This window comes from Lasioglossum baleicum, chromosome 15 (assembly GCF_051020765.1).
Source record: "Lasioglossum baleicum chromosome 15, iyLasBale1, whole genome shotgun sequence".
Taxonomy (NCBI): domain Eukaryota; kingdom Metazoa; phylum Arthropoda; class Insecta; order Hymenoptera; family Halictidae; genus Lasioglossum; species Lasioglossum baleicum.
Genome location: NC_134943.1, coordinates 12,426,126 through 12,436,623, shown reverse-complemented (window position 1 = coordinate 12,436,623; position 10,498 = coordinate 12,426,126). Strand labels below are relative to the sequence as shown.

At 35.0% G+C, this 10,498-nt stretch overlaps 1 protein-coding gene and 1 long non-coding RNA gene across 2 annotated transcripts in view; one reads left to right on the top strand and one right to left on the bottom strand.

Moving 5' to 3' along the window:
* Positions 1-4,009: 4,009 nt before the first annotated feature.
* Positions 4,010-7,453, bottom strand: LOC143216510 (uncharacterized). The gene is made up of 3 exons (XR_013010576.1): positions 7,178-7,453; positions 4,543-4,661; positions 4,010-4,352 (listed from the first exon to the last, which is right to left on the bottom strand). It is a non-coding gene; the product is annotated as an uncharacterized LOC143216510 (long non-coding RNA).
* Positions 7,454-7,543: 90 nt separating this feature from the next.
* Positions 7,544-10,498, top strand: part of LOC143216502 (uncharacterized) — a 29,579-nt gene continuing 26,624 nt past the window's right edge. The window contains exon 1 of the mRNA XM_076439614.1: positions 7,544-7,833. The gene's annotated coding sequence lies outside the window, so the exon portion shown is untranslated. The remainder of the gene's footprint in view (positions 7,834-10,498) is intronic.

The following is a 10,498-nucleotide window of genomic DNA, read 5'->3' as shown; positions in this document are numbered from 1 at the left end:
TGATATTGAATTGTTGTTTTTGCAGCAAAAGATTCTGTAGACTTTCCCGAATGTACAGTGATGATATCCAATACTAATGCATTATGATTGTTTAAACATGTTTAAATAATCATTAAAGACGGAGAGATACCACTTTTGCAGCAACTTTTCAGGATATTTTTGAATTTATCTCAAAAAATAAGGGTTCAGCGGAAATTGGAACTATACCACGCGATAGAGCAGACTTTTATCTTGAGAAATCACCCTTTGAAGTTTGCTACGTCGACGTATTTTCCCGAACCAGAAAGCAAAATATCTTCACCCGGCATGAGTTGCCCAATTTATGTTGAGATCGTGCTAGTGGTGAACGCCACTGGCGCCAACTTATTGTTAATGTTGTAATGGCGATGATATTTTGCTTTCTGGTTTGAAGCTCCGCAGTCTGCTAATCAATTGCTAAATATTTATGTATTGTATAAGGTATTATACCACTTTCTAAAGTATTAGAATTTCAGAATATTTTAATATTATTTTCAAGTCAATAAATTTATTACAGACAAACAGAAACTTCATCTATCTCGCATCTGTTTGTTGAAATCGATGAAGAAAGATTTTATTTTACACGAAGATCCAATCTAGTTATCATTGTTATTGCAATTGATTAAACATATTCATAATAAAACTTGCAAAATTCTTGAATTCATTTACTATGATAATTACGCGTATTCTACTGAAAATAATGAATATTTTTTCTTTCACTTTCACTATTGAAACAGGATCAGCCTATTTAATATGTATATGGACCATATGCCACCGTTCAAAACATAAGCAAACCACAGTTACCGCAGAAATAATTTAATGAACCGTGAACGAGGGGATTCCCGAATGCCGTAATAACGCCGTAGTTTTAGAAATTAGCGCAGCTGGCAAACATCAGATAACAGTAACGGTGCTCCGGCTACCTTGGATAATTTCATGGAGGGTTAAATGATCGTAGCAATTGCGCGCGGTTGAAGGGCATACATTTTACCATAAACTGTTTCCTCTAGCATTGGACACCTACGGCTTTTCTTAAATAAATTAAAAAATACTCCCTCTTTTGTCCTGTAATAATAGTAGTAAAAGAAAATAAATATGGAAATAAATCATGTTCTCCCTTTGTCATATATTTATGAACGTTTTCATTTGATTATTGTGAAAAACACAATCATATTTGAGCAAAAGAAAGTTGGCCGAATTAACTCCGTTACTTCATAAAACTGTAAACTGTATATAAACTATGAATAATAATATTGCACTCCTCATTAAAGTCAAGTAATTGAGGAGTTTCTTCAATGTAACTGCAATATCGTGCACGTGCTGCATACTTATCGTTCCACTTAATTTAAAAAACATTGCACCTGTCCTTCCTTGTTTGCATTTTTCTCGTTGCAATTTGCACGTTGCATTATAAAAGACTTTAAACTTACTTTTAGCCGATGCACGTGTCGGAAGAAATGGTTTGTTAACGTATTATGTGAAAACAGACGAATAAACAAAAAAAGTTTGATCTCGTATAGAGTGGCAATGATGCCCCAGATTCGATGAATATTGTCAACATATTTAACACTACATAAACCTACCGAGCCTTAAAAAGTAACTGTGGTACATGATGTTCCCTTACAAATACGACAAGATTGATTTTATTTAGACTTTGTGCAGCTCATATTGTAATATCTCCCACTAATATTCGGACACTCTTAAAAACACCATAACTTTTTTAATACTTGAATATACGACTTGATATTTTTGTAGAAGTTAGAAAAATTGGTTTACTTCACAACGTGACAAAAATTTTTGAAAAAAACTGCAGGTTGTCGGAATTGCAAAGAAAATACTGAAAGATGTATTTTTCAACTGTTTGAAAACTATTTCTATAATGTATAAAACTATTTCCGTTGATGATACCACCTATTGTCACAATTAATTTCACTTTTTTCACGCAGCTGAAGAGCGAGTTCACATACATACAGCAGACCAGCTAAACGTGTGCGACAAGAGTTGTCAGTTGGACACGTTGCAGTTGATGGGACTCCTCACCTGCCCTTCGTTGCTCCCCTACCTAGACATGTTTCGTTTTTAACCTGTTAATTATTGTTTATACAACCCAGAAGAAAGTACTCTTCAACGGACTGCGTACTCGACTTTAATTTCTGTATGTTTGTACGATTATTTTATGACTTATACAGGGTGAGTCCGAAGAAACAGAACACCTAAATATGTATCTCCGTTACTTTTCGTTGTACAAAAAAACTTCTTGGGACAAAATTACACTGTTTAACGGGCCACATGTAACGGAGTAAGGGAGAACATTTTCAAGGTCATTTTTTACAAGATTTCAAGGTCATTGATATTTTTTTAAATGGAATGTGGTATTTTTTAATACATCAATCGATGCAACTGAACATTCGTTATGAAAAAGTACCAACCCATGTATGTCGAAAAGTTAGTAGTTCAGGAGATACTTCAATTTATATAACTCTAATTTCAAATACAAAATAAAATGTTTCTCACTAAATTTAATTATTGTACAATTTAACTATATATGTATTTTATTAAAACTCACTAATATTGTAAGGTCCTACATGAAATTTTTATAAGCAGTTACTCTTCTTGGTACTTACTATACTATAAATCAATAAAAATTAATATTATTAGCAGAATCTCTGGTCTTGTTTTTTCTCGCGTGCAGCTTTGAGTTTCTTTGCTCGTAGCTTGAGAATAGAGACGTAGGCGGGATTTCCGAAAGGTTCGTGACAAGATAATCCAGGATGAGTCCTGCGGATGTTCGCAAAGCGTGTCTCGTATTTCGACTCAGGTATTTACAGATGAGCTTTTCACCGACCACGTCTTCCCTCCAGAAACGCTTACCGTAATATATGAAGGGTACTTCCAAATTAACGGTCCTTGGTCGAAAATGGCAAAGATGACCGTGCCCTTCAAATTTTCGAAAATCTTGCCTATCCTTGCGTCGTCGCGTCGTCGACGCGGAAATCCCTGCAAGAACGATAAAGAAACGGAAACCGTGTGAAACATGGTGCACCGGCGCGGCGCGCGGCGTCACGGGTACTGCTACCTGCTCGAATAAATTAGAATAAATTTTATAGTCGGTGACACTGCCCAGAATATTCAGCAGTCGGTGTATGTTAATTTCGAGCTAGCTCAAGTGAAAGGATCATCACGGTCACGTTCTACATTAGACCTATAAATTAGATGATCAAACTGATTAGAATTGCCTTTTGCAGGTCCACCTACAAGTTAGCCCAAGTTATGCTGAAGTCTTTCACCTTTTGTCTTCCACCTATAAAACTACTATTTATACTGCAAGACTTTGGTTAATAAAGTTTTTCCATGTTTCCAAAAATATATTGATTGAAATTGAAATTGGAATTGAAAATATATTGGTCCACCGTGTATACTGCATACAATTCAAAGCGTTTCAGAAGATCGAAAGTAGTTTTTCCACTTTCATCAATTCCAACCTGTACAAATCTATTTATTGTGATCTACAATAACTTTCTGATTGACCATGGCATTTCATGGAATTCCTAACGAACTTTCTCTTAAAGATTTACCTATATACATATTTTAATATCATATAATTTACTTTTACTCTTGTAGAAAAAGTGATTTAAAGAAAAAGGTCTCAAAGCTGTTATAAATGATGACACCATGAAATAAAGTTTTCCTACTTTCTAAGGGTGGATTTATAGTGGAGCTGCGAGCATCGATGATAGCGGGGCGCGGTGAAGAGAAACCAACATTCGTGACAACATTTCGACACATACTAATGAAAAAGTACATATGTATTTTCTCTGTTTTTCTTTTTTTTCACCGCACAGCTCACCTCGCTGCTCCACTATAAATCCACCCTAGGTATGGATTAAATCCACCCTAAGTATTTCCAACACGTTAAAATTATTCAGGAAAGAAATAAATAGCTAATACAGCTTGCAATGAATGCTTGCGATAATTAATATACATACCCATGGATAAGTCACGGTGACCGTATATTGGTGTCTAACTTATATTCAACAGATTCAGGTGATTTTGACACGTAACATTTATGCGTGTTGCGTAAGTACACACGTTAAGAGTATCAAAATCGCTCAGATCCTTCGATTTATCATACCTGACCACATGTGAGAAAGGCGTAGGCTCCCGAGGTGTTTCTTAACCGGCGATGTTCGTGTGTATACCCACGCAACCCACGTTGAAACATTTTAGATTAGTGCCCCCAGATAACACGTGTACGCACTCAGGACTGTATGTTACGAACGAGAAATTGGCAGGGATCTGAACTTCCTCTTTTATTCGTTTCAATAGGCTCGGATCTACGGCGTGATATGAGCCTTATGAATTTACAAACGATTACGATTCTGAATATCAAACCTGATAATTTCAACTTGATAGCGATATTTAAGCTGAGACTAATTTCGGAAAGGATAAGATGACTCATACCCTGAATAAGTTGTTACGATTAATTCTTTTTTAATCAATTCAACGTTATTTTTAATAGCGTACCGGTCGATCGATGCCTTTTCTGGTTCTTCGTGGGCTGCACACGCTGTTCTTACTTATTACTCTGTGATTTGCTTCTTTTGTCCTTCCCGTTCCAGTCTTCCGCAAAAATCAGTTCATATCTAAAGTAAAAAGACAGCTTTAATAAAAATGTTATAATAAATTAGACACAGAATACTTTCGAAATTACACGTTCACATTCTTCCTAGTAAGCAATCTGCTCTTGATTTGCTATGAATTTGCTATTAAAACTGTCTACAAATTCCGAGCCATCTGCTTCTACATTAGGCTCGGTATTTCAGTGCAAAGTAGGGATTGCAATACCGGACTAAAAATACAATACCGATATTCGGTATTTTTTCACACAAACGTTGTACCGGTATACCGGTATTAATACCGGTATTAGGAATTTTCATGAATGTACAAAAACACAGTTGTTTAATAGAAAAAAAACATTAACTAATTCATTGAATTCATACTTTTGAAATGTGATTGTAAAAAACATAATGCATCTATTGAACTGTCATTAAACCTTGAACGTATTTTTTTCTACACAAATTACCTGCAGTTGAAAATGATCTTTCCGCATTTAATATAAACGTGGTTTTTTAAAATAATTTCGTAAACCAATGCTTCGAATTGATTATTAAAAAATCATGTCGTTTGGTAGAATTATAAAAAAGTTATTAGTTTTTTCTGAAAGGTGTACGAACTACGAATACTTTGTACACCAACTGTAAATGCATAAAGATCCGCAGTCTATTTATTAGTTTGTCTGATTCGACGTTTACAAGAAGAGTTGGTACCTCGCGGGTACCGGTAGAATACAGTCGATGGGAGGAACTGTAGGAACTGCATAGAATGTTTTTTGTCGGGCCCAAGGCCTCGCGGAGATGTGAATGAATCTAGAACCTGTTCCCCTCTGCTTCTTCTTACGTTTATTCCGTCTTCTTTTAGAAGTCAGGCGCGAGCAATGGGCTCGTTGAAAGCTGCCTTAGAACCGGAACTGAGTTGAATAGGGTTTGTTAAATGAGTCTGAATATAATCTACTTCGTGTACATTGTCGGACGTGTAACCCTTTTTTTTCCACCACGGGATCGACCCAGCAATCGTAATAATTTATGCCGGTAATTATGGCAGTGACCGAAGTCGTACATATATCCTTTGTCTCAGAATATTAACCTTGCACTGGTTGCAACTATATCAAAGTGATTGATACTCGCCAAAACCGATTTATATGGGTGTACTTTTGTATTGCATCCAACAGCATAACTTTTCCTTCTGATTCGAATTTTAAAAAATTGGTACTTTTTTATTACGCAATATGTACTATGATATGAACAGTTTTTGTTATTGTCGCATGTTACGAGCGACATGGTTTTCAAATCCTAATCCATAATGTTACAATTAGAATAATAAAATAAAGAATTTTATCAGAAAGACGAATTATAAAATAATAATTCCTGATATATGTATACTGTTGTTACTTATTCTGTACTAAAATTACTTCACTTTCCCACTAGTTTCAACAACATAAAATCATAGTTTACAGTCAATTACATATTATTTTATTACTGTTTTCAGTCAATTACATATTATAGAGCCTGATCGAAAACTTTTTACCAGGGGTTGTATGTATTTGGGATTTACGTTACTTTTATAAATTCTCTAAAATTTGCGATTTCAAACTGATAAATCTATTTCATGATATAAACTAGATCTTTCTTAATAATTTTTATAATGTTTGTACAGATAATTAAACAATATTTTTCATTGGACCACGACAGTATATGTCAAACGTGATCGAAAGTTCTACATCATTTTTATAGGATATCTAAATAACGGATGTGACTGCATTGATAACTTATATTCATTTATTTCCATTTCATTAATTTTTCATAAAGCAGGACGTAAGATATCTCTTCCGTTTCCTGCATGACTTATATCTATTTTATTTGAAATTAATTCTTTTCATTCTGTAATATTGTTTCATATCACTTTTACGCCTTATTCTACAATGTATGTCATTCTATAGCCTAATTGATACTTCAAGTCAGTTCTATAAGTTGCTAATCATACATATTTGCAATGAATTCAACGAACACTCTACATAAAACTTAAGATGTTTCTTATTCGAATTGGACTAACAATAAGAAAGATCTTCAATACAAATTTAAATATCTATTTCGTTTCATTAACTACACAAACTGGTCTAAACAAATTTGATATTCGTCTGGCGTTTATAAACTAATTGATTAGTTGTACTAATGAATGAAATATACGATATTAACGAACAAATTTCTGTTTAGGTCCCAGTTTTTTTTTATCTATTTTCGATAAAAATATGCATTTGCATAAACATCCGCAATCTAGTAATCACTTATATGCGGTCATATTCACTACTGATGGCAAAATTGTCAACAAGTTTTACATTAATTTTAATGATCACTCATTGTTCAAACATCTTGTCTGATTCAAATTCTGTGTATACAATAAAATACAATGTAATTCAATTCACAATGTATTTAAATTAGCATAATAACTCTGATCGAAAAACATTTCACAACGGAAAAATAAAATAAAAATTACAAAGTTGTATACATATTTGAGAATGTCTACTGAGATGCTTTCTGCTCACCACTGGATCTTACGCGATTTTGTTCGTCAGTGCAGCCGTGGCTTCGTTCGGGAGGAATCTTCGGAAGAGAGCAAAAGGTGAAACGGAAAAATGAATACTTCGCGAAGGGCGCGAATGATTTACACCACTCTGGTTCCCATCGAGCGAAATGCTATTCGCGGCGAATACCTACTACCTTTACCTATTCTACCTTCTACCTTCTAGAATCTGCAGCCTCAGAGCTACAGGTATAGCAATGTAGAGGATTGCAGGCCCTCGACGTTTCCCTCCCCTTTGCCCACGTGCATTCGAGCCGTGCCGCGCGTAGGCAGCAACGCCGCACCACCGCACCGCTCGTTTGTCTCGTCGCTGTGTTGCCTCGTCGCCGCTCGCCGCTCGCCAGTTTCGACACAGTCGTGCCGGTGTGCGCATCTGCGATCCGATATCCGAAATTTCGTCCACCGATAGATCACGTCACTGATCACACGGTACATACATATTATTATACGTATTCGCAACGCGTCGATCGACGTCGAAATATTTTCGATACAGTGAAGCTCGTCAGTCAAGGATTTCGTTCTCTGTGAAATTGCGACCGGTGCGATTCTCCTTCGCCGAATGAATCTCGTTCATTGGTTTAGCATGCATTGATCTGTGGAGTATCCTTCTAGTCAGAGGTGAGTGAACTTCTTTTTTTTTCCTCTCTTGTCAATTATGGTTCTCCTCTTCGACTTTGTTGTGTTGCGTCATGCCGGGTAGACGCTGATAGTTCTTTTTTCAATTATCGACGCGTTTTTGCGTAACCGCGATGTTCGCCATTGTGGAATTTTTGAAAAAAACATTAGTTTTGAGATCGACATCCTGTCGATGATGTTTTCTTGTCTGATTGTACAATCTGAAATGTGTGTGTGTTTGCTGTTTAATTTTTGAATTCATGCCGGTACATAAATCACATGTATTCAAGTGAGCGTGACAGAAGACAGAACCATGAAAGAAACATGTTGTTTAGTTGGTTACGATCTGTGTTGGTTTTGTTTAATAGTCATGGTTACCGACGACGACGTCTGTTATTTTAATGAAAATAATGCCTGAAGATCGCCGAGGAGAGTTCTGCCGTTTAAGGATGTTCTGGAGGTACAATGGGAGTCAAAAGTACAAGAAATTTGAAATCCATCAATACATGACAATGAAAGCCATTTCATGAGTATATTTTGCATTAAACTTTTGCGAATACTGTACCCTCTGTAGCTATATTCAGTGGTCTACGTCTACGCTTGTCGCGTTTTCATGCTAGTGAGAGACAACACGATAAATTTGACGTTTTGTAACAGTTTATCATTTTTTTGCTCTGTAACTGTTTAGTGAGTCCTAATAAATTTTGAACATAATTAATTACATAATTTTTACTACATATAAAAAAAACTGGAGTTTTTAGTTGCGTTTTTTCAAGGTTTAAATAGGGTTTGAAGTGGAATTCTATGAATTCTCCATAAGAAGACGTGTTAAAATGTGCAAACGCTTTAAGTTGCTATAATTCTTAAACGGTGCAGTGAATCGAACCCAAACTTTGGTAATTGCATTAATTTAGTAAGGATTATATCTTGTCAAATGTTTCAAAAAATTTGATGCGTTTTTATATACCTCCAGAACATCCTTAATTTCCAAAGAAATAACATTGATTGATGTATAAAAATGATCAGTATTAATGACGTGCTGTAGAAATTTCGTTATTGGATAATAAGTGTAATAGACAGCACACGCGTGTTTATGGAATATCTCGCACTGATAACTCTTGGTCCTTCGTAACTGTAGGCAACACACAACGTGTCATGTAAATATGCCTTTAGTTACACGGGCGCAATCCGAAGCAAAGATTGTATTAGACACAAGTCCTACCACAATAAATAATGATATTGTTATTTCTCCGTATTCTCTTAGAGATCTTTTTTGTTTACAATATTATTAACACTAACCGTACCACGACCGGTCAAATAACCGCTTTCACATTGTTTATTTCTTAATTATTGCACTTGTAATAGATGCTTCCATTAGAAATTATTCAATAAATTTCTTCATTCGAGCTCGTGTTATTATAAAAATTGTATAAAATCTATACAAATTCAGTCTGGTCGATTTTTATAAAACAATATATGTATGTACATATCCGACACATTTTGTACCCGGTACGGTTAGTGTTAAAATGCGGCCTTGGTCATTTATTAGACAAACAGTTAAATACAAATTTTCAATCCTACTTTAAGAAACTGAGAGAAGTTGAGTTACAAAGTTGTAAATGAAAGTGGCCCCGTATCGTTCAGTACATACATAGTAAATTCGAAAATGCTGCTCTTTATTTTCAGATTTATGAACCTGTTTGTCGAGCTCCTCCCAGCTTTGGCTGTTGCCGCTGCTAAGAGAAGCTTTAAATAGCAACCGTCATTCCTTTGTCAACCTATGACCAATTAGGATAATATTCGTGAAACGCGCCATTGTTTTCTCCCTTTTTCACGATTAAAATTCCTTCTCGTTTATTGTTTATCGATTCGTATACTTTTGTATATTACTAATTACGTAATTACTCAACTCGTATTGCTTAAAAGTGGGGGGTACATTGGTCGTTGAAATTTTGATTCCTGTAAACGGACGACGCGTCGACTGGCGTCCGACGAGATCGACGAGCGTAGATTGTTTACGTTTATGTACATGATGTCGAATGTCGCGAGACAGAGTTAGCCTTGAGGCATCAAAATAAAATTTCGATTTCGTTGGACAACTTCAAATCGTAGAACGAAACGTACGTATAGATGAAAGAAAAATATAATAATGAACAAAAATTTATAATAATTACCCCCCAAATTTGTATTTTTATTTTTACAATTTAAAGTAATGCATGTACCGCGCCCTGAATAATATCTGTAAGATAAAACTTTTAAAAAGTCAAGAATTGTACAAGAAAATAACAAAGAAATAGAAAAAATTTTCTCTGCTTTTGTTTTTAGGTTCTACATATTATGATCTATGATTGATATGCTTCGACGAAACGTATTTTTTAAATTTTCAATATAGGCCCGCATAAAGAAATTGAAAATGCAACTTTCAGTATTTTTTCAACAATTCCGATCAAAGGCAATTTTTGAAAAAGATTTCTTTTCGCATCCCGTAGTAAACTAATTGCTCCAGCTTCCCAAAAAAGTTCAAATCATACAGTACAATATTAAATTAGTGATCGTCTTTTTTAGAGCCATCGAAACTTTTGTCCGCTACTGTATAATACTAAATTCGATCTGCTATTATAACTATTGAAATTCGATTCGATTGTGATTGAAGATTTCGCGGAAATCT